The sequence below is a fragment of the Macaca thibetana genome, chromosome 1, assembly GCF_024542745.1.
Source record: "Macaca thibetana thibetana isolate TM-01 chromosome 1, ASM2454274v1, whole genome shotgun sequence".
NCBI classification, from domain to species: Eukaryota; Metazoa; Chordata; class Mammalia; order Primates; family Cercopithecidae; genus Macaca; species Macaca thibetana.
This window is the reverse complement of record NC_065578.1, coordinates 147757177-147782822: the sequence shown is the minus strand read 5'-3', so window position 1 is coordinate 147782822 and position 25646 is coordinate 147757177. Positions and strand designations below refer to the sequence as shown.

General features: G+C 36.2%; 1 pseudogene; it reads left to right on the top strand.

The window, feature by feature from the left end:
* Positions 1 to 550: 550 nt before the first annotated feature.
* LOC126954789 (voltage-dependent anion-selective channel protein 1-like) lies at positions 551 to 1935 on the top strand (annotated as a pseudogene).
* The last annotated feature ends 23711 nt before the right edge of the window (positions 1936 to 25646 follow it).

Below are 25646 nucleotides of genomic sequence, written 5' to 3'. Positions count from 1 at the left end.
ATTTATTTAAAAATATTTTTTTTTCATGGATTGGGAGAGATGGAAGTCCAGGAGCATGGTGCCAGCATCTGGAAAGGGTCATACCATGGCAGAAGGCATCATTTGTGAGTGAGGGTGCAAGACAGAAAGAAACACCAAGGGCCAGACTCACTTTATAACAACTCACTCTCATGATAACTAATCTACTCCCATGATAATGACATTTATCCATTCTTGAGGGCTTCATTCTCATGACCCAATGACCTCTTGTTATGCTCCATGTCTCAATACTATTTCATCAGGGATTAAGTTTCCGACACATAAACCTTTTGGGGACACATTAAAACCATAGCAGACTTCAACATATTTTTTAGGAGTGAGGCACAATTCAACCCACAACACTAGTCAAACTTCAGTATCTTCACTCAACTTTTCTTCTGGTCTTTGAAAGCCTTTCCCTCTCAGTGCCATTCCACCCTTGACCCCACTGCTGGCTCCACTCCTCCCTCTGCACCACAATTCATGTGGTAGCTTCCACTGAGCCCACGTGGCTGTCACCTCCGAGCAGAAGATGGCGGTGCTGCCCACATGTGCTGATCTTGACAAATCTATCAGGGATGTTTTCACCAAGGGCCATGGATTTGGTCTAATAAAGCTTGATTTGAAAGCAAATTCTGAGAATGGATTGGAATTTACAAGCTCAGCCTCAGCCAACACTGAGACCACCAAAGTGAAGGGCAGTCTGGAAACCAAGTACAGCTGGACAGACCATGGCCTGATGTTTACAGAGAAATGGAACACTGACAATACACTAGACACTGAGATTACCATGAGGAGTAATGCACATGGACTGAAGCTGACCTTCGATTCATCTTTCTTACTGGGGAAGAGAAAGCAAAGCTGACCTTTAATTCATCCTAACCTGGAGAAAAAAACGCTAAAATCAAGACAGGATACTTGTGGTAGCACATCAACCTGTGACATAGATTTTGAAATTGCTGAGACTTCAATCAGAAGCTCTCTGGTGTTGTGTACAAGGGTTGGCTGACTGGCTACCAGATGAATTCTGAGACTGCAAAGCCCCAAGAGACCCAGAGCAACTTTGTGGTTAGCTAGAAGACTGATGAATTCCAGCTTCATACTAATGTGAAAGACGGGATAGTGTTTGGTGGCTCCATTTACCAGAAAGTGATCAAGAAGTTGAGAGCACTGTGAATCTCTCCTGGACAGCAGAAAAATGTAACTCTTGCTTTGAAATAGCAGCCAAGTATCAGATCAACCCTGATGCTTGCTTTCTGGATAAAGTGAACAACTTCAGTCTGTTAGGTTTAGGATATATTCAGACCCTAAAGCCAGGTATCAGACTGACACTGTCAGCTTTCCTGGATGGTAAGAACATTCAGGCTTATAAGCTTGAATATAAGCTTGTACAGTTGTTTCATTTAAAACTGTTTTGCAGCATAGGTGTCTTCATAATTTAATGTATCTTTTAATGTCATATTTCTGGGATGCAGGTATTGCTAAATATCATGTTAGGCCTCTGGGTCAAAAATGATTCAGCTTTAAGGTATTATCCTTTCAAAGGTACAGAAGAAACTCAATTCCAAAGGAAGGTCTTTTCAGCTGTAGAATTGGAGGGAATTTGGATTTTCTAGAAATGCCAGATTTATTTTTTATATAGAAATGTTTGCAAATGGAAGCTGACAATATAGAGGCACTTTATAAATTCATAGTGGGTAAATGAATAAAACTGTGGTTTCCTAAGAACTGAACCTTGGTTTCTTAACCCTAATAGATGAGAGGCTCGTTGCTTGATGGTGTGTATGAACTCACCTGAAAGGGACTTTTTTAGACAGATATTCATGACCTGTTCCCCATCTCAGTTCATCATCACCTCTTTTACACCAAAAGGTCTGCAGGATGTGATAACTGTTTCTTTTGGCCATTTAGGGGTAGAGAGGATGAATGTGATGAAACCAATAATTCAGGACTTAATTCCTTCTCATGTTGTGGTTTTCTGCCCTTGCACCAGAATATGAAATAGCTTCCAGGAGTTCCAGCTATAAGCTTGGAAGAGTCTGTGTGATTTTAATTACATGGTAACAATACTCAGAATCTAAATTGGACTTCTGTTGTATTGTCACCACTCAATTTATTTTTTAGTAGTTTAATGGGTATATTTTAAAGTCTTTTTTGTGGCATTAAATCTTCCCCTTCAAATGCTGCAATGAACATTACTTAAAATAAAACTTGAACACAATACTGAAACCTAAAAAAAAAAAAAAAGAGAGAAAGTTTTTCCCTCTTTGCCATCTTCCCATTCCTGCTCCTACTTCCTAGCTTTATGGGATGTCCTATTTACACAGAGTAACATACTCTACAATCAAACTCTTCTCTCAGAAATCTAATTAAAAATGCATGCTAAAGAATTACTTTTACCCAAAACAACAATTAAGACAAAGTTTTAGTACTTTATTCAGTGCTTTAGTTAATTACAAGGGAGTAGTTAATCAAAATTAACCCAAGGCATATTTATCTGACCTGCTATTTTATGTTACTATTCTATAAGAATGGCCTTCATAGGTCAAATATAAAGAACTATATATTTATGTCTCACCACAATGAAAAGTTGTTACAATAATGAGAATTTCAAAAAGCCACATAGGCTGGTTTGAGGGCTCTCATATAGTGCATTCTGATTCCTTTTTACACAATCAACATGAAAGATAAGCTCGTATAGGTTTATACCGGGCAACTACATATAATAATGTAGATCTCTTAGAAAATGATCACCTGTTTTTAAAATTTGGGGAATATCTTACATATTGCAGTAAGAAAGTACAGTTTCTTAATCCATTTTCAATGTTTTAATTCATTTTTATAGACCAAATAATAAGACAGTCCCTCTAACAGCATAGGGTTGTTAATATCTCAAGCCAAAACAAAGTAGTCTTATGAAGAATATTGGAAAAATGACAAACATACATAAGCAGTTTAAGTTGCTAAACTATTACTATAACCCTACCTTGAAATTGAATCAAGCTAACTTCCAGCCATATTGAAGTAACAGCTAATGGATTTACCTTCTCTCCATAAATTGGAAAAATTACATAAATAAAAATTTTAACACACTATATAACAGGTAGCATTGGATTGTAATCTCTAAGGAAAGGGAAACAATTAAAGTAAGCCCTATGATTGACCTAGCTTCCTGCCTAGAGGTGCTTTGCTGGCAGCAACACTGAGAGTCCAACACTTGGGACTACCAAACAGAGCTTGGCCATCCTGCTGAGTTTCTGACAGAGGTCAGAATTCAAGGAGCTCAAGATTAATAGAATTTATGGGCAGACTATCAGAGAGAAGGAAGCCACAGAGAGGTATAACTCCAGAGATCTCCACAAGTATTCCTTCAAGTCTTTTGTCTGAGTAGTGATCTGAAAATACTTTAAAAGAAACATTGTGGGAAAAGGCAGAGCAGGATGGTGGAATAGAAGACTCCACTGAATGTGCCCTTGCAAGGACACCCATTTAGCAACTATCTACACACAAACACACAAAAACATCTTCATAAGAACCAAAAAATCAGGTGAGCACTCATAGTACCTGGTTTGAACTTCATATCATTGAAAAAGGCATTGAAGAAATAGACAAAACAGTCCTGAATCACCAACACCACCCTTCCCCCGCCCCTGGCGGTACCAGAAGCCTGGTATTGAGAGGGTCTCTGGGTGTTGGGGGAAGGGACTACAGCAACTGTGAGGCACTGCACTCAGTGCTGTCCTATTACTGCAAAAAGAAAAACAAAACCAAACTCAGTTGACACCTGCCCACAGAGGGAACATTTAAACCAGCCCTAGCCAGAGGGGAATCGCAGATACCAGCAGTCAGAATTTGAGTTCTTGCAAACCTCGCCACCAAGGGCAACAGTGCTCTGTGTCTCTAAGTAAACTTGAAAGGCAGTGTAGGCCATAAGGACTGCAGGTCTTATGAATCCTAGTTCTGAACTAGGCCTAGAGACAGTGGGCTTGGTGGGCTGGGGAACAAGACCTACTGATATACCAGCTGGGGTGGATAAGGGAGTAGTGGCATTATCCCTCACCTAACCCCAGGCCTCTCAGCTCACAGCTCCAAAAGACACCCCTTCCTTCCATTTGAGGAGAAGAGAAGGAAGAGTGGGAATGACTGTGTCTTGCTTCTTGGATACCAGTTCAGCCACAGCAGGATAGAGCACCATTCAGTGTCATGAGACCCCCATTCCAGGCCCTAGCTTCCAGATGACATTTCTAGACACACCCTGGGCCAAAATGGAACCCACTGCCTTGAAGGGAAGAACCCACTCCTGGTGGCATTCATCACCTGCTAGATGAAGAGACCCTGGGCCCTGAATAACCAGCAGTGATACCCAAGTACTACATCAAGGGCTTTGGGTGAGCCTCTGAGGTGTGCTGGCTTCAGGTGAGACTAAGTATATTACCAGATGTGGCACGTATGGGACAAAACTCCTTCTGCTTGAGAAAAGTAGAGGGAAAAGTAAAGGAGACTTTGTCTTGCATCTTGGGTACCAGCACAGCCACATCAGGATAGAGCACTAAGAGGTCTCCTGGGGTCCCCAGTTCCAAAACTTGACTCTAAGATGGCATTTCTCATTCTGCCCTGAGCTAGAGGAGGTTCCCTGAAGGGTGAGTCCCAGACCAGGCAACTTTCACCACAGGCTGACTTAAGAGCCCTTAGGACTTAAAAGAACATCAGAAGTAGTCTGGCAGTACTCCTTGTGGCCCATGGTGGTGGTGGCTATGGGATGAGCCTTCTATGCCTTTGTAAAGGGGAGGGAGAAGTGGGAAGGACTGCATTTTGTGGTTTAAGTGCCAGCTCAGTTGCAGTGTGATAGAATACCAGGTAGGCTTCTAAGGTTTTAGGCTGCAGTTCCTGACTCCCAGACAATACTTCTGGACCCACCTGGGGCCAAGGGGTACCTCCCTATCCTGAAAGGAAGGAAACAGGCCTGGCTAGCCTTACACCTGTTGATTGTAGAGCCCCAGGGCCTTGAGTGAACATAGACAGTTGCCAGGGAGTGGATGCAACAGGCCTTGGGTGAGACCCAATTTCATGCTGACTTCAGGTCTCATCCAGCACATAGTGGTGGTGGCCACAGGGGTGCTGTGTCACTCCATCTCCAGCTTTTGATGGCTCAGAACAGAAAGGGAGACTCCATTTGTTTGACAGAAAGTAAGGGAAGGGAACAAGAATCTCTGCCTGGTAATGAGAATTCTTTCGGAACTTGTCCAAGACCATCCAGGCAGTACCTCTAAGAGTCTGCAAGGATCACAGTGTTACTGGACTTGGGGTGCCTCTTAAAACAAATACACTTAGATCACAGCACCCAAGTCCTTTCAAATATCTGGAAAGTCTTCCCAAGAAGGATGGGTAAAAACATGCTCGGATAGTGAAGAATACAACAAATACTTGACTCTTCAATGCCCAAGCACCAAAGAACATCTCCTAACATCGAAACCATCAAGGAAAACATGACCTCACCAAATGAACAAAAGAAGGGCACCAGAGACCAGTCCTAGAGAAACAGAGATGTGTGACTTTTCAGACAGAATAATTATGTTAAGGGAATTCAAAGAAATTCAAGAAATCACAGAGAAGGAATTCAGAATTCTATCAGAGAAATTTAACAAAGAGATTGAAGTAAATAAAAAGAATCAAGAATAAATTCTGGACTGGAAAATGCAATGGCATATGAAGAATGCATCACAGTCTTGTAATAGCAGGATTGATCAAGCAGAAGAAAGAATTCATGAACTTGAATACAAGCTCTTTGAAAATACACAGTCAGAGGAGACAAAAGAAAACAATAATAAACAATGAAGCATACCAAGAGGATTCAGAAAATATCCTCAAAAGAGCAAATCTGAGAATTATTGGACTTAAAGAGCAAGTAGAGACAGAGATGGAAAGCTTATTCAAAGGAATAATAACAGAGAACTTCCCAAACCTGGAGAAAGATGTCAATACTCAAATACAAGAAGGTTATACATCAAGACTTTAACCCAAAGAAGACTGACTCAAGGCACTTAATAATCAAACTTCCAAAGGTCAAGGATAAAGAAAAGATCCTGAAGGAAACAAGAGAATATAAATAAATAACATACAATGGAGCAACAGACTTTTCAGTGAAAACCTTAAGGTCAGCAGAGAGTGGCATGACTTATTTAAACTGCTGAAGGAAAAAACAAAAACTTTCACCCTAGCACAGTATATCTAGCAAAAATATCCCTCAAATATAAAGAAGAAATAAAGACTTTCCCAGACAAAAGCTGAGGGATTTCATCAATATCAGACCTGTCCTACAAGAAATTCTGAAGTGAGTTATTCAATCAGAAAGAAAATGAAATTAATGAGCAATAAGAAATCACCTCAAGGTACAAAACTCACTGGTAATAGTAAGTACATAGAAAAACACAGAATAGTATAACACTGTAACTGTTCTGTGTAAACTACTCTTATCCTAAGTAGAAAGACTAAATGATGAATCCATCAAAAATGATAACAACTTTTCAAGACATAGGCAGTACAATAAGATATGAATTAAAAAACAAAAATTAAAAAGCAGGAACATTAAGTTATGGCATAGAGTTTTAGTTTTCTTTTTGCTTGGTTTGTTATGAAAACAGTGTTAAGTTATTACCATGTTAAGGTAATGAGTTATAAGATAGTATTTGCAAGCCTCATGGTACCCTCAAACCAAAAAACATACAATGGATACACAAAAAATAAAAAGCAAGAAGCTAAATTATATCCCCAGAGAAAAATCACCTTCACTAAGGGAAGATAAGAAGGAAGAGAAGATCACAAAATAAGCAGAAAACAAATAACAAAATGGCAAGAGTAAGACTTTACTCATGAATAATAACATTAAATGTAAATGAACTAAACTCTCCAATTGAAAGACATAGAGTGGGTGAATAGATGACAAAACAAGATCCACTGACCTGTTGCCTACAAGAAACACACTTCACCTATAAAGATACATGTAGATTGAATATAAAAAGTTGGAAAAAGATATTCTATGCCAATGGAAACCAAAAAAGAGCAGGAGTGACTATACTTATATCAGACAAAATAGATTTCAAGACTAAAACTATAAGAAGGGATAAAGAAGTCCACAATATAATGATGAAGGGATAAATTCAGCAGGAGGATATAACATTTTAAATATATATGCACCCAACACTGAAGTACCCAGATATATAAAGCAAGTATTGTTAGAGTTAAAGAGAGAGATAGGCCCCAATATAATAAGAGTTGGATATCTCAACAACCCACTTTCAACATTGGACAGATCTTTCCGACAGAAAATCAACAAAAAAAATCAGACTTAATCTGTGCTATAGGCCACATAAATCTAATAGATATTTAGAGACATTTTAACCAACAGCTGCAGCTGCAATACACATTCTTTCCTCAGCAAATGGATAATTCTCAAGAATAGACCGTGTGTTAGGTCACAAAACAAGTCTTAAGACTTTCAAAAATATTGAAATAACATCACACATTTTCTCTGACCACAGTGGAATAAAACTAAAAATTGACAACAAGGGGAATTTTCGAAACTATACCAATACATAGAAATTAAACAATATGTTCCTGAATGACCAGTGGATCAATGAAGAAATTAAGAAAAAAGTTGAAAAATTTCTTGAAAAAAATAGTAATGGAAACACAACATACCAAAACCTATGTAATACAGCAAAAACAATACTAAAAGGGAAGTTCATAGCTATAAGTGCCTACGTCAAAATTAAAAAAGGAAAAACATCAAATAAACAATCTAAGGATGCATCTTAAGAAAAAAGCAAGAGCAAACCAAACTCAAAACTAGTAGAAGAAAAGAAACAATAAAGGTCAGAGCAGAAATAGAGTTGAAATAAAAAACTACAAAAGATCAACAAAGCAAAGCAAAGTTAAACAAGAAAAATAGTTTAGCCAGACTAAGAAAAAGAGAGAAAATACAAATAAAATCTGAAATGAGAAAGGAAACATTACAAATGATACTGCAGAATTGCAAAGGATCATTAATGGCTACTAGGAACAAGTATATGCCAATAAATTGGAAAATCTAGAGGAAATGCACAAATTCCTACATGCATACAATCTGCCAAGATTAACCATGAAGAAATCCAAAATATGAATAGACCAATAACAAGTAACTAGATTGAAGCCATAATAAAAAGTCTCCCAGTAACGAAAGCCCAGGACCTGACAGCTTCACTACTGAATTTTAACAAACATTTAAAGAGAAATTAATACCAATTCTATTCATACTATTCCAAAAAATAGAGGAGGACAGAACACTTCTAAACTCATTCTACAAGTCTGGTGTAATCTTGAAGAAACATCAAAAAAAGAGAAAACTACAGGCCTATATCTCTGATAAATATTAATGCAAGAATCCTTAACAAAATTCTAACAAACTGAATTCAACAATACATTAGAAAGGTCATTCATCATAAACAAGTGGGATTTATCCTTGGGATATAAGTATGGTTGAACATATGCAAATCAATCAATGTGATTCATTATATCAACAGAATGAAGTATGAAAACAATGTGAGCATTTCAATTGATGCTGTAAAAGCATTTGATAAAATTCAACATTTCCTCATTATTTAAAACCCTCAAAAAACTGGGTATAGTAGGAACATAGCTCAACATAATAAAAGCCATATATGACAGACCCACAGCTAGTATCATACTGAATGGGGAAAAATGGAAAGATTTTTTTTCTCTAAGATATGGAACATGACAATGATGCCCACGTTTATCACTGTTATGCAACATAGTACTGGAAGTCCTAGCTAAAGTTATCAGACAAGAAAAAGATATAAAGTGCATCCAAATTGGGAAAGAAGACAAATTTCCCTTGTTACAGATGATATGGTCTTGCATTTGAAAAAATCTAATGACTCCACAAATAAATATTTAAACAAATAAATTGTTTATTTCCAGGATGCAAAATTAACATGCAAAAATTGATACTATTTATATATGCCAAAAGTGAACATTCTGAAAAACAAATAAAAAATATAAACCCTTTACAATAGCTAAGCATAAAATTAAATACCTAGGAGTTAATTTAATTAAATAAATAAAACACCTCTATAATGAAAATTATAAAACACTGATGAAATAAATTGAAGAGGACATGAGAAAATGGAAAAATATTTCATGTTCATGGATTGGAAGAATCAATATTGTTAAAATGTCCATACTATGCAAAGCAATCTATAGATGCAATGCAATCCCTATCAAAATATCAATGGCATTCTTCACAGAAATAGAAAAACAATCCAAAAATTTATATGGAACCATACAATACCCAGAATAAACAAAGCTATCCTAAGAAAAAAGAAAAAAACTAGAGAAGGTACATATGTAACAAACCTGCACGTTATGCACATGTACCCTACAACTTAAAGTATAATAATAAATAAATAAATAAATAAATAAATAAATAAGTAAAAGAAGGTACATTATCTGACTTCAAATTATACCACAGAGCTATAATAACCAAAACAGCATGGTACTGGCATGAAAACAGACACATAGACCAATAGAACAGAATAGAGAAACCAGAAACAAATCCACACACCTATAGAGAATTCATTTTTGACAAAGGTACCTAGAACATACACTGGGGAAAAGACAGTCTCTTCAATAAATAGTGCTGGGAAAATGAGATATCCATATACAGAAGAATATAACTAGACCCCTACCTCTCATCATATACAAAAATCAAATCAAAATGGATTAACAATTTAAATATAAGACCTCCAACTATGAAACTACTACAAGAAGATATTAGGGAAAAATTTCCAGGATATTGTTCTGGGCAAAAATTTCTTGAGATATATCCCACAAGCACAGGCAACTGAAGCAAAAAATGGATAAATGAGATTGCATCAAGCTTAAAAGCTTCTGCACAGTAAAGGATGCAATCAACAAAATGAAGAGACAATCCACAGGGTGAAAGAAAATACCTGCAAACTACCCATCTGTATTAGCCTGTTTTCATGCTGCTGATAAAGACATACCCAAGACTGGGTAAATTATAAAGAAAAAAAGGCGAACAAATTCAAAATAATGATCTTAAGAAAACTCAGTGAGATACAAGAGAATACAGGCAAACAATTCCATAAAATCAGGAAAACAATTCCATAAAATCAGGAAAACGTTTCATGATCTGAATGAGAAATTCAACAAAGAGATAGAATCAAACAGAAAGCTTGGGGCTGAATAATTCAAAAATGAAATAAAAAATTTGACTGAGAGCTTCAATACTGACTAAATCAAGCAGAAGAAATAATTTCTGAACTTGAAGACAGGTTTTTTGCAATAATCCAGTCAAAAGATACAAAGAATTAAGAATTTTAAAAGAACAAAGAAAACCTATGGGATTTATGGGACACCATTAAATGAACAAATATTGACATATAAAATAGAGGAAGAAAAGATGAAGAAAAGCAAAGAAGACCTATTTAAATAAATAATAGCTAAAAACTTCCCAAGTATTGAGAGAGATATGGACATCCAGATTCAGGAAACTCAGAAGTCCTCAATTAGATTCAACTAGAAAAAAGATCCCCTCTAAGCCACATTACTAGTAAAATGAAAATGTCAAAAGTAAAAGACAAAGATAAATCCAAAAGCTGCAAGAGAAAATCACAAAGTCACTTATAAGAGAATTCCTATTAGACTATCATCATAATTTCTTAACAGAAACTTCGCAGTCCAGGAGAGATTGAGATTGTGTATTTAAAGTGAAAAACAAAACAAAACAAAACAAAACAAAAAAACTTTCAGTCCTTTCCAGACAAGCAAAAACTTAGGGAATTAACTATAATAGATCAGCCTTACAAGAAATGCTTAAGGGAGTGCTGCAAAGGGAAATGAAAGAATGATAAATACTATCAAGTAAAAATGTAAAACTCACCATTAGAGGTAAATTTATGAATCCAAACTCCCCAGTGACATAATAGTGCTATGTAAATCTAAATTCTCCATAATGTTGCTAGGTAAATGTCTAAATTCTCTAGTGTAAAAGTTTAAAGTTAAAAAAGTAAAAACAACAATAGCTATAGTTAGCTAAGGAACACATCATAGATAAAAAAGTAAATTGAGTTAACAAAAATATAAATTGTGAGGTGAAGGGAAAACATCTAGAGTACTTTTATGCAACAAAAATCATGTTGCTATCAATATAAAATAGCCTACTATAACTATAAAGCTGTTTATATTAGCTTGATGGTAATCACAAAGAAAGATACTACAGTACACAAACAAGAAAGAAACTGGAAGCAAAGCTTATCACTACATAAAATCACCAAACCACAGAGGTAAACAACAAAAGAGGAAAAGAGAAACAAACTAGTTACAAAATAACCAGAAAGCAATTAAGAAAAGTTATCTATTCATAATAACCATGAATGTAAATAGACTAGTTAAAAGATATAGAGTGGATAGATAAAAGAACAAGACCCAAGTATATGCTGCCGACAAGAAACTCATGTTAACATTAAAGACAAACAGAATGAGTGAAGGCATGGAAAAATATATTTCTTTTGAATGAAAACCAAAAGTGAGTAAGAGTAGCCACATTTAGAAAATATTAAATTTTATAATATTAAAATTAAGTCAAAACCTATTACAAGCATGAAGCAGGTTAATATGATGATAAAAGGATCAAGTCAAAAAGATATAGCAAATATGAATACATATGCTCCCAACACCAAAGTATCCAGATGTATTAGGCGAATATTATTAGAGCTAAAAGGAGAGATATACTGTAATTCAACAATAGTAGGGGACTCCAACACCTCACTTTTAGCAATAAATAGATCATCTAGATAGAAAATCAGCAAAGAAATATGAGACTTAAACTGCACAGAAGACCAATGGACCTGAAAGATACTTACAGAGCATCCCATCAAACAAATGCAAAATACACATTCTTCTCAAGTGCACATGTAATATTCTCCTGGATAGAGAACATGTTAGACCACACAACAAGACTTACCAAATTTAAGAAGATAAAGATCATATCAAGTATTTTTTCTGACCACAGTGGTATAAAATATGAAATCAATAACAAGAAATACTTTACAAATAAGTGGAAAATAAATATATGATCTTAAACAACCAATAGGACAATAAAGAAATTAAAAGGGAAATTTAAAATTTTTTCAAAATAAATTAGAATGGTAACACATCACATTAAAATTTATGGGACACAGAAAAAGCACTTCAAAAAGGAAGATTATAGCAATAAATACCTACACTGAAAAAGAAGATGGCTTTCTAATAAACACCCTAGAAGTAGATATCAGAGATCTAGAAAAACAAGAACAAACTAAACCAAAAAGTGGCAGAAGGAAGAAAATAGTAAAGCTCAGAGAAGAAACAAAAAAAAAAAAAAATGGAGACTTAAAAGCATTCTAAGATAAATAAAAGAGAGTTGGTTTTTTGAAAAGATAAGCAAAATCAACAAACATTTTGTTAGATTACCGAAGAAATAAAGAAAATTCAAATAAGATTAGAGATAAAAAAGGAGCTGTTACAAACAACATCACAAAAATACACAGCATCATAAGAGACTATTATGAATAACTACATACCAACAAATTTGGTAAAATAAAAGAAATAATTAAATTTCTGGAGACATATAACCTACCAAGATTAGTAGGAAGAAATAGAAAATATGAAAGATCAATAATCAATGAGGAAATTAAATCAGTAATAAAAATTTTTCCATCAAAGGAAAGCGCAGATCCTGATAGCTTTATTGCTGAATTCTATTCTGTCAAACACTTAAAGAAGTAATACTAATTGTCATCAAACTCTTCTAGAAATCTGAAGATAATACTTCCAAAATCATTTCATGAGGCCAGCATCACCCTGATTTCAAAACTGGACAAGTACACAATAAAATAAGAAAATTAAAGGCCAATACTACTGGTGCAAAAATTCCCAACAAAATATTATTAAACTGAATCCAAAAACACATTAAAAAGATCATTCATTATGACTAAGTGAAATTCATCCCAGGAACAAAAAGATAATTAACATACCTAAATCAGTACATGTGATACACTGCACTAACTAAAACAAAAATGAAAATTGTCCAGGCACAGTGACTTCTATCTGTAATCCCAGCACTTTGGGAGGCCAAAGTGAGCAGATCACTTGAGGTCAGGAGTTCAAGACCAGCCTGGCCAACATGGTGAAACCCCATTTTGACTAAAAATACAAAAATTAGCTGGGCATGGTGATAAGCATCTGTAATCCCAGCTACTTGGGAGGCTGAGGCAGGAGAATCACTTGAACTCAGAAGGCAGAGGTTGCAGTAAGCTGAAATGATGCCATTGTACTCCAGCCTGGGCAACAGAGCAAGACCTCATGTCAAAAAAAAAAAAAAAAAAAAAAAAGATAAAAATTATGTGATAATTTCAATAGACACAGGAAAATCATTTAATAAAACTCAGTATCCTTTCATTATGAAAACTCTCAGCAAATTAGGCATAAGAGGAATGAACTCAACACAATAAAGGCCATATGTGATTAACTAACAGCTAATATCTTACTGAACAGGGAAAAGTGAAAACATTTTTTTCTCCAAGATCAAGAAAAAACAAAAATGCCCACTTAAACTACTCTAATTAAACATGGCACTGGAAGTCTTTACCAGAGCAATCAGGCAAGAGAAAGAAATAAAAGGCATCCAAATTGGAAAATAAGATGTCAAATTGTCACTGTTTGCAGACAGCACAATCTTATATCTAGACTTCATTAGGCAACCGGTAGAAGTAATAAAAAAATCAGTAAACTTGCAGGACACAAAATTAATGTATAAAAATTAGTAGTATTTCTGTATGCTAATAATGATCTGAAAAAGTATATCATAAAAAATCAATTTACAATAATTACAAGAAGAAAATAAGATAACTAGGTATAAATATAACCAATGAGGTAAAAGATTTTTGAACTGAATATGATAAGACATTGCTGAAAGAAATTGAAGATGACACAAATAAATGGAAAAGTATCTTATGTTCATGGATTGGAAGAATTAATATTGCTAAAATGGCCATATTACCTAAAGTGATCTACAGATTTAATGGAATCTCTTTCAAAATACCAGTGACATTCTTCACAGAAATTGGAAAACAATCCTAAAATTCATATGGGACCACAAAAGATTTCAAAATAACACTGAGCAAAAGGAATAAAGTTAGAGGCATCACACTACCTGACTTCAAAATATACTACAAAGCTACACTAACCAAAACAGCAGGGTACTGAGTCTAAAACAAACAAATAGACCAATGAAACAGAATAGAGAGCCCAGAAATAAATTCATGTACATACAGACAACTGATTTTCAAAGAAAGTGCCAAGAGCAGGCATGGAGGAAAAGACAGCCTAGTCAATACGTGATCCTAGGAAAATTGGATGCCCTTCTGCAGAAGAATGAGACTAGACTCCTGCCTCTTACCATATACAAAAATAAATTAAAAATGAATTAATGACTTAAATGTAAAACACAAAACTATAAAACTATGAGAAGAAAACATGAGAGGAGAACGTCAGGATATTGGTCAAGCAAGTATTTTCTAAATAAGACTCAAAAGCACTGGCAACAAAAGTAAAAATAGACAAATGGCACTATACCAATCTAAAAAGCTTTTGTACTGCAAATAGAACTACTTGAAGACTGAAGAAACACCTACAGAATGGGAGAATATATTTGTAAACTATACACCTGACAAGCGGTTAATATCCAGAATATATAAAGAACAGCAAAAAAAACCCAAATAACCCAACATAAAAAATGGTCAAAAGATCCTAATAGGCATGTCACAGAATAAGACATACAAATGGCCAACAGGTACATGAAAAAATGCTCAGCATTACTGATCATCATGGAAATGCAAATAAAAGCCACAATGAGATACTATCTCATTCCAGTTAGAAAAATTATTATCAAGACAAAGAAAGTGTTGGAGATTTTGCAGAGAAAAGGAAACAATTATACTTTGCTGTGGAATTGTAAATGACTCTTACTGCAGTTGAGTATGAAGTACTAAATCTAACCCGTAAAGAAGCATAGCACTAGCATTACTTACTTTCTTTCTCAGGAGACTGGATTGAGAATCTAAAGAGCTACAGGAAGAGAGATCATACTACTTGGAATTACTATGCAAGTGGCATTTCCCCAAACCTTATCTTGGCAGATATTAAGCAGACACCCTTGCTCCTCGCTGTGTTTCCCTCTTGCCTTTGCAAGACTGGCAATTTCTGAAGGCCAAACTAGGGGGAATATAAATGAGAAGGAGGAAAGCAGAAGAGGCTAAAAAATTTTTCTTTCAAGTTAAAATGAAAAACTTTTAGATATCAGCATTCTGAGAAGTGAGAGCAGGAGACTGGAAAAAAGCAGAGTCCACTGAAGATTCCCTGAACATTTTACTCTTGAATCAATAAAAACAGAAGATATAAGCCTTTATTGATTACAGTATCTAATTACATGAACAAAGTGTCTTATTTCTCAAATATTTCCAAATGTTTAGAAAATGGTGCAGACACAGAATAAGGTAATGTTACAGTTGGTCTGGAAACTTTTGCCTTTGGAAAGAATCATTTGAAGTTACCTTATCTAAGTTCCTCATTTATTTATTTATTTATTTATTTAGTTAGTTAGTTAGTTAGTTAGTTAGTTTTCTGAGATGGAGTCTGGCTCTGTCACCCACACTGGAGTGCAGTGGCACGATCTTGGCTCACTGCAACCTCAGCCTTCCTGGTTCAAGTCATTCTCCTGCCTCAGCCTCCTGAGTAGCTGAGACTACATGCATGCACCACCATGCTTAGCTACCTTTTTTGTATTTTTAGTAGAGACGGGGGACGGGGTTTCACCACGTTGGCCAGGCTGTTCTTGAACTCCTGGCCTCAGGCAATTTGCGCACCTCGGCCTCCCAACGTGCTGGGATTACAGGCATGAGTCTCCAGCCCAGCCAGCTCCTCCTCATTTTTCAGGTGTGAAAATTGAGAATCCTTAAAGTAAAGTAAATTGCCCAAGGTAACACTGGAAATTAGCAGCTGAACCAAGGTTAGAAGCTTCATCTTCTGATGCCTGGGCTTTACTGTGCTCCAATGTCATTGTAATCACAACAGTGAGTGTTTTGGAGCTGTGCGATGATAATATTGAAACACATTTTTACAGTCAGATAAAATAAAAATTACTCTCAAGAAGAACATTAAGGAATTAAGAAGGCATTCATGGTTTTGCTGCTGCTGCTGCTTTTTTTTTTTTTTTTTTTTTTTTTTTGATGGAGTCTCACTCTGTCGCGCAGGCTAGAGTGCAGTGGTGCGATCTCTGCTCACTGCAAGCTCCGCCTGCCGGGTTCACACCATTCTCCTGCCTCAGCCTTCCGAGTAGCTGGAACTACAGGCACCTGCCACCGCGCCCATCTAATTATTTTTGTATATTTAGTAGAGACGAGGTTTCACCGTGTTAGCCAGGATGGTCTTGATCACCCGACCTCGTGATCCGCCCACCTCAGCCTCCCAAAGTGCTGGAATTACAGGTGTCAGCCACCGTGCCCAGCGATTTTGCTTCTTTAAAGACGTTCTATTGAGCTACACTTGCCTGTAGTCCCAACTACTTGGGAGGCTGAGGCAAGTGGATAACTTGAGCCCAGCAGTTTGAGGCTATAGAGCACAATGAGTATTCCTGTGACTAGCCATTGCACTGCAACCTGGGCAATATAGCAAAACCCCACATCTTAAAAAAGACCAAAAACCAAAACTACCAAAAAAAAAAAAAAAAAAAAAGAAAAGAAAAAAAAACATTTTAAATTCCAATAGAATCATACAATTAGTAAAACATTTGACCATTGAACAACGTGAGGATTAGGGACTCCAACCTTCATGCAGTGAAAAATTCTTGTACAACTTTTGATTCCCCCAAAACTTAACTACTAATAGCCTACTGTTGATAAGAAGCAGAAGCCTTACTGATAACATATGCAGTAAATTAACACGTATTTTGTGTGTTATATGTATCATATACTGTATTCTTAAAGTAATAAAGAAAACATAAAATGTTATTAAGAAACTCATAAAGAAAATATACTCACTATTCATTAAGTGGAAGTGGATCTTGATGAAATTCTTCATCCTCATCATCTTCAGTTTGAGTGGGCTGAGGAGGAGGAGGAAGAGGAAAGGTTGTTCTTACTATCTCGAGTGTGGCAGAGTTGGAACAGATGGAGAAGGTAGAATTGGGGATAGGAGAGACAAGCACACTTGGGGTTAACTTTATAGAAATACATTGTAAGGCCAGGCGCGGTGGATCATGCCTGTAATCACAGCACTTTGGGTGGCTAAGGCAGGCAGATCACCAGGTCAGGAGTGTGAGACCATCCTGGCCAACATGGTGTAACCCCGTGTATACTAAAAATACAAAAATTAGCCAGGTGTGGTGGTGGGCACCTGTAATCCCAGCTACTCGGGAGGCTGAGGCAGGAGAATCGCTTGAACCCAAGAGGTGGAGGTTGCAGCGACCTGAGATCACACCACTGCACTCCAGCCTGGGTGACACAGTGAGACTCTGTCTCATAAAAAAGAAAAGAAAAAGAAAAAGGAAAAAAGATATATGTCTTAATTTCTGTCTGACATTTCTCAAAAGGTTTCTTTGCAGTACCAGTTCTTCAGTTCTTCTTCCACCATTTGCTTTCATTTTAGTGTCCATGTTGTAGAAGAGTTCATGGCATAAAAGAAGTCAAAAGCAATCCTGAATAAGCAGAACCCTTCTGCCAGATGGTCTAATGTCAATTTGCTTTCTGGCACTGCTTCCTCTTTGTCTTCATCCTCATTGTCTGGCACTGGTTCAGAAGCACTCATCTCCATCAAGTCGTCTCCTATTAGTTCCTCTAGCATGATGTCTATTAGCTCTTGAATTTTTCTAAGATCCATATCTTGAAACTCTTCCCCCACTACATTTTATGCCGTATCCAAATCTCTTTCATGATTTCCTTGATTTGCTCTGTTGTATATCTTCGGTGTTCATGCACACATCTGGACACAGTTTTCTCCAGCAGGAATTCATTGTTTCGGGTTGATGGCTTTCCCAGCTTTTTCTATAGCAATGGTGACATTTTAAATTCTGTAATCCTTCCAGACTTTCATTGATAATCTTTTCCATAGGGTGCTGTGTATAATGAGTCTGAAGGGTCCTTATGAACTCCTGATCTAGATGCTGAGTTAAAGATGTTGTGCTTGGGGATAAGCAGATCACTTTGACACCATGGAGTTCTGGGTGGCCCGGGGCATGTCCAATGCAAAAATAATTGTCCAATAGTAAAAGGCAGTCCTTTACTGGCAAGGTACTTCCTGGCTTCAATGGAGACAACCCAAAAAAGTGGCTGTCATTGTCCAGGTCTTCGTATACAACCAAAAGACTGGCAGCTGATGTTTACCTCCTCCCTTCAAGGCTCAAGAGTTAGTGGCTTTATAGATAAGGCAGTCCTGATCCTAAATCTGATTACATTTGCACAAAACAGTGGAGTTAGCCTATCCCTTCCTGCCTTAAATCCTGATGCTCACTTCTCTTCCTTAATAATAAATGTTCTTTCTGGCCTGTGTTTTTGTTGTTGTTGTTGTTTTGTTTTTGTTTATTGTTGTTGTTGTTTTTCAGAACAGCACCTTTGTCTGCATTAAAAGTCTGTTCAGGCAGATTCCTTTCTCCTCAATGATTTTCTTAATGGCATCTGGGAAATCATCTACTGCCTCTTGGTTGACAGAAGCTACTTCTCCTATGATCTTGACATTTTTAAAAGCCACACCTTTTTCTAAAATTATCAAACCATCTTTTGCTGGCACTAAATTCTCCAGCTTTAAGTCCTCCACCTTCTCTTCAAGTTGTTGTCATAGAATGACTTTGCTTTTTATTGAATCATATTAGAGTCCATAGGTATACCTTTCTTACAGTAATTCAGCACCCACATAAAAGCTACATTTTCAGTACAAGATCTAAAGGTATTTTGCAAAATGTGCAAGATTTTCTTGCCTGTTGGGATGGATGCAGCAATAGCTTCACAAATTTCCTTTTATTTATTTATTTTACAATAGTCTTTATGCTTGATTCATTTGTCTTGAAATCACTGGCAACTGTAGCTATAGAACTCAATCTATGACACATATCAAGCAATTCAGCTTTTCTTTTATTGTCAGACTTTTCTCTGCATCTTAGAAGCACTTTCAACATCACAAGTGGCACTTCATATGAGTTCCAGGTTATTATTCAAGGTTTACAGGTATGGCACTAAACATGACAGAAAATACATGAGAATCACGAAAGATCACTTGTACTTCAATATGCAATTTACTAGAGAGTTGAAATGTTCATCAGGAGATAATTAGCATCACATGAAATTTTGAGCAGCTTTTGCAACACCTGAGCTCAAGGCAATAGTAACAGGAGGTGGCTACAAAATTCATACAGTATGTACTACAGTTAATTGTATGCAGTTATGATTTAATACTTCACCTTTACCTTTGTTCACATTTCACTAAACTGTACCATGTAAGGTCTGTGTTTGTATGCAGAAATTTTTATAACTTTTAACTTTTTATAATAGATTTGTGTATATTTTATAGTAGTAAATAATGAAGTAGACTAGTATCTACATATATTTTATGCATTACTTATCTTTTTCTTAATTTTATGAATGTTTCTAGGTACTCAGTTTGTCTGAGTGTTTTTAAATTATCTTTCATGTCTCCAAAAATTTTCAATGTATTTTTTTAAAATTTGCATGTAAGTGGAGTTGTACACTTTAAATTCATGTTTGTATTTCTGGAGATAGAAAAGGAATCTGTTGGCTGAGGTTGCCTCCTTTGTTTTGGCTCTAGCTTTTCTTTATTAACTTTTACTTACACTGATCAATGATCCTTCAGTTACAAACTCTCAGAAGTTTATCTTCTGCAAATGAGTTATTCAAGAAAGTAAGGATTTTGCTAAAATGGTGTCACCCACAATACTTTATGAGGACTCAGCTCCTACTAGCCTTCATTGAGGGTGTAGATGCCAAGCACTGTGTTTGATGCTTTATACACACTAACACTTTTTACTGTCTAAGTCTCTGAATGCATTCTGCACATATATTTTGCTGGCCTATAAAGCCATAACCATGAGTTTTGCTTATTGATGAACGTTCTTAATTGGTGTTTTTGAATCTTTTCAATCTCGAGTTCCCAAATTAAGGGAATGTAGTTCTCTTAATTCTTAATTTTGTTTGGCAGGTAGTTTACTTGAAAAGTCATAAAATGCAGGGAGCTATATTTAAACAAATGGTATAAATAGACAAAGACCAATGTTTAAGATTCAGCCCTATGTCCTATCAGCTATGTAGCCTTGGGAAAATTGCTTCACTTATTTAGGCCTTATTTTTCTCATCTATGTAATTGACCTAACAACTTGTGTTTCTATCTGGTGGGCAGATTGTGAAGCAAAGGTGATAATGGTTATAACCCACTATTCAAAAGCAAAGTGTAAGATATTCTATGAAGAGAAATAAATGAACTTCATTATCATCAAGAGTTTATAAATATGTTGTGCTTTTTTTATAACTGGTATCATGACTTGAACAATTTTTAGGCCTCACAGTTGACATTGGATCTTATCACTAAATTTCATTTCTTTTTTTTTTTTTTTTTGAGACAGAGTCTCGCTCTGTCGCCCAGGCTGGAGTGCAGTGGCCAGATCTCAGCTCACTGCAAGCTCCGCCTCCCAGGTTTACGCCATTCTCCTGCCTCAGCCTCCCGAGTAGCTGGGACTACAGGCGCCCGCCACCACGCCCAGCTAGTTTTTTTGTATTTTTTTTTTTTACAATCTTGAAAGTTTACTGTATTGTGTAAAAGATCTCAAAATCACCAAGAAAGCATGCTAACCTACAAAACATGTCATGGGGCAAAGTTTCACACTGAGAGCTGGGCAACCACTCTTGACTTTTTTCCACAGCCTTAAAATAATACTCTCAAGAACCAATAATCACATTCTTCTTGCTGATAGAACATAACTAGTTGAGTACAAGCTCAGGCATGTTGAATTGAGTGTTTTGAGAATACAATACACCATTCTCATACTTAAATGTATATTCTGAATTTTATGTATATAAAACATTTACTGATCATTTTATCACCATTGACCTGTAATGTAATAAAAGCCTAAAGGTATCTGATAAAATCTGTGGAAAGACATCAATAGGGAACCAATAAAGTTGAATTATTTTTTTCTGGTTACAAGGATTTCATCTCATAGACTTTTAGGACTGGTCATAATTCTTACCTAAACTGGTTTACTTACCTGGAATGTTCACTTTCACTCTGTATTAATTAAGGTAGCCAATTTGCTGTCATGAATAGGCCCCAAAATGTGTGAAGGCTCAGACACAACAGAAGTTTCTTGTTGTTGTCTTAGAGAATTTTGCTTGTATAAAATTACTAGTGTGGTAAACACATGGGTGGGGCTGTCCTATTTCACATAGCTATTCAGAGACCCAGGATGACAGAAGCTCTCTGATCTTCAACGTATGACTTCCAAGGCCGTGCTGGGGTCATCTGCATTCCAGCTAGCTGGAAAGAGAGACTAATATGAATGAGCACATATGTAAGGGTTTTATGGGCTAGGTCTTAGAGTTGAACATATCACTTCTACTCACTCATATTTCATTGACTAGAAGAACTCAGCCCTGTGGCCATACATAACTCCAAAGGAGGCTGGGAGATGCAGTTTAGCTGGGTGCCCAGGAACAAGAGGACAACATAGATTTTAGTAACAACTAGCACACTGTGCCACAGTGACATCTCCTGAATATCTACATGGAGGATAACCAGATTTTTTGATAAATAGGCTGATAACATTTTATACTCACCAGGTGCCCTATATCAATAAGTATTTACTAAATGTCCACTGAATACATTTATTATTCAGGCAATGATTTTGTGCTTAGACATGTACTCCAGGCTCAGTGGAGAAGAATCAGGCCCAACAAGTCAAATTTCCATTTAGAGAATTCAGAGTAACAAAAGCTGATGTTTCTACCCCAATTTAACTTTTCCTGACCAAAAATATTTCTCAAAACTCCAGGCTTTAAAAAATATAAAAAGAGATCCTCATGGAGTTCTTGCTCTATCAAAAGTTATATAATCCCTTATAATGAAATTTTTGTATTCTTTTTTTAAAACTTTTTTTTTTAGATCCAGGGGGTACATGTGCAGGTTTATTCCATGGGTCTATTGTGTGATGCTGGGGTTTTGGGTATGAATGCTCCTGTCACTCAGGTACTGAGAATAGTACTGAAAAGCCAGTTTTTAACCCTTTCCTTCCTGTACTAGTTTTTCAACCCTTTCTTTCCTCTAGCAGTCCCCAGTGTCTTTTGTTGCCATCTTTACGGTCACGAGTACGCCATGTTTAGCTCCCACTTACAATGAGAACAGGCAGTATTTGGTTTTCTGTTCCTGTGTTAATTCACTTAGGATAAATGGCCTTCAGCTGCATCCATGTTGCTGCAAAGGACATTACTTCATTCTTTTTTTTTCCATTTTTTTTTTATTAAGTTCTAGGGATAGCATTAGGAAAAATACCTAATGTAAATGATGACTTCATTCTTTTTTATGGTTGTGTAATATCACATGGTGTATGTGTAACACATTTTCTATATCCAATCCACTATTAATGGGCACCTAGGTTGATTCCATGTCTATGCTATTGTGAGTAGTGCTGCAATGAACATATGAGTGCATGTATCTTTTTGGTAGAGCAGTTTATTTTCTTTTGGATATATACCCAGTAATGGGATTGTTGGGTCAAATGGTAGTTCTGTTTTAAGTTCTTTGAGAAATCTCCAAACTGCTTTTTGCAGTTGCTGAATGAATTTACACTCCCATCAATAGTGTATAATTGTTCCCTTTTCTCCACAGCCTCACCAGCATCTGTTGTTTATTGACTTTTTAGTAGTAGCCATTCTGACTGGTGTGAGACAGTATTTCATTGTGGTTTTGATTTGCATTTCTCTGATTTATAAAATCTTTTTATTCTTTATCATAGACCCAGACAGGATATTTTAAAGGAATAAATGATTTTGTCTGAGGGAATAGGAATTGAGGATGAGACCATCAAGCTTGATTGATGTAGGGTTCCTTTTTTCAGTATGGAATAAAGTGTATATTTCAAATGTACACAGTACATCATATGCCTATCAATGAAATAAAAGTTTTAAGAAATATTATTTATGAATCACTGATGTTTTCTATTACATTCATAAACTTAAAAAAAATACTGGCCACAATTGTTTAACCCACTAATAGCTTACAACTAGAGATTGAAAAACTCATGGTGTAAAGAACAGAGCAAGAGTTTTGGGTTTGTATGGACTTAGACTCTTGCCCTGGGGCAGGTTAACATCTTTTGAGCTTCATATTTTATTCATAAAATGATCTTGTTCTTTATTGGGTGATAGTATGAGTTAACTGATAGTTAAATTGTAACGTGGCTGGCATGTGAAACACTGTTCATCTCCTAATAAATATAAGGTTCTTCTTATCCTCCCTTCTTTATAATTTTTTCCTTTGCTTCTGTAGTTTCTTACTGTGTTAGTGACATGGTAAACTAGGACTGGAAACAAAGATTATCATCTAGATCTAAAAACATGATATTGTAACTCTGCTTGTTATCAGGATGATTGTGACAGTTCTTATCTCAAGAGTCTTCGTAAATTTTTCCCTTGAACTTAAAGTGTTTCTTTTTTTACTGAGCACTGGAAATCTTAAGTGAAATAGAGAATATGAAATATATCATATGAATATGAAATATATAGAGAATCTGAAACATATCATAGTAGTCATTGGTACCACTCACTGATATTTCAGATTGTCATCCATCCATCAAGTAATGGGGGTTGCACTCCCTGTGTCCCTCTTGAAGTGAGATATGAGAAGAGGTGGCATGTGTCACTCTGCAGTGGGAGACTTTAAAACCAAACAACAATTGTCCTTTTCCTTCATATTCCCAGGACGGCAGTAGTGTTTCATATGAGAAGGCCCATCAGTTTGTCTCTGAATGAGAACAACTAGGAACAGGGCCTATTGAACTGAAATTTGCATATAACATGAGCTAGAAGTAATTTTTTTAAACACTGATAATTGTCAGTTATTACCAAAGTGCAGCCTAGCATATTTTGACTGATAAAAATGCAATTTTCCTTTATTCATATAAACAATTGTATTAGTTTGCTAAGGCTGCCATAGCAAAGTAACACAGACTGGGTGACTGAACAGAAATTTATTTTCTGATAATTCTGAAGGCTATAATTCCAAGATCAAAGTATTGGCAGGGTTGATTTCTTCTGATGTCTTTCTCCTTGGCTCATAAATAACCATGTTCTTCCTGTGTCTTCACAGTCTTCCCTCTGTGGCCATCTGTGTCCTAAGTTTCTCTTCTTTACCAGTCGTGTTGGATTAGGGCTCACCCTAACGGCTTCATTTTAACTTTAAATACCCTATCCCCAAATACAGTCACGTTTTGAGATATTAGGGGTTAGGACTTCAAAATAAGAATTTCAGGGGACACAAGATAGCCCATAATATTAATAGTAATGTTTGTTCACTTGACCTAGGGTACATTATCGTACCTATCTTACCAAACAGAAATATAAGCCTCTATTGTAACCATGATTTTGACCAGAAGCTAGTAATTAATTTGAGATGTTATCATATAGGTATCTAAACCATCTTAATTCACCTGTCATTTGGGGTCAAAGAAATAGAATCATTTATTATTAGTTTTCATAGATCATCAATATCCAACAACTACATCCATGTGGATCCAAATAGGATTTTTATTTCATTTAATAAAATATAACCTCTACAAAAACAAAGACTCCATTTTTTTTTATTAAAAAAGACTGTGATAGTCAAATAAATACATTGAACAATTCATGAATGAGAACCAAAAATCCAAAAGCTTTCCACTGACTGGATTTGCATAACCTAAGAATATTAAGTGTAACTCCTCAGGCCAGGCACGGTGGCTCACGCCTGTAATCCCAGCACTTTGGGAGGCAGAGTCGGGTGGATGACGAGGTCAGGAGATCAAGACCATCCTGGCTAACACGGTGAAACCCCATCTCTACTAAAAATACAAAAAATTAGTCGGGCGAGGTGGCAGGCGCCTGTAGTCCCACCTACTCGGGAGGCTGAGGCAGGAGAATGGCGTGAACCTGGGAGGCAGAACTTGCAGTGAGTCGAGATTGTGCCACTGCAGTCCAGCCTGGGCAACAGAGCGAGACTCCATCTCAAAAAAAAAAAAAAGTAAAAAAAGTATAACTCCTCAAAGATGGCATTTGTATGTGGGAGATAATGTCTCAGAAAGAAGCATACTTCTAGGATATGAATACACACACCTCCACAATTCTTATCTACTTAGCCTCATCATTACTATCCTACCAGTAATGGGTTGGATAACCAATGTCATTGAAAGAATTGCAAATTTTAAAAAAATTCTCAGTGCCCCAGAAAGCCACTAGAATTTGAAGTATAGAGAGAATGCT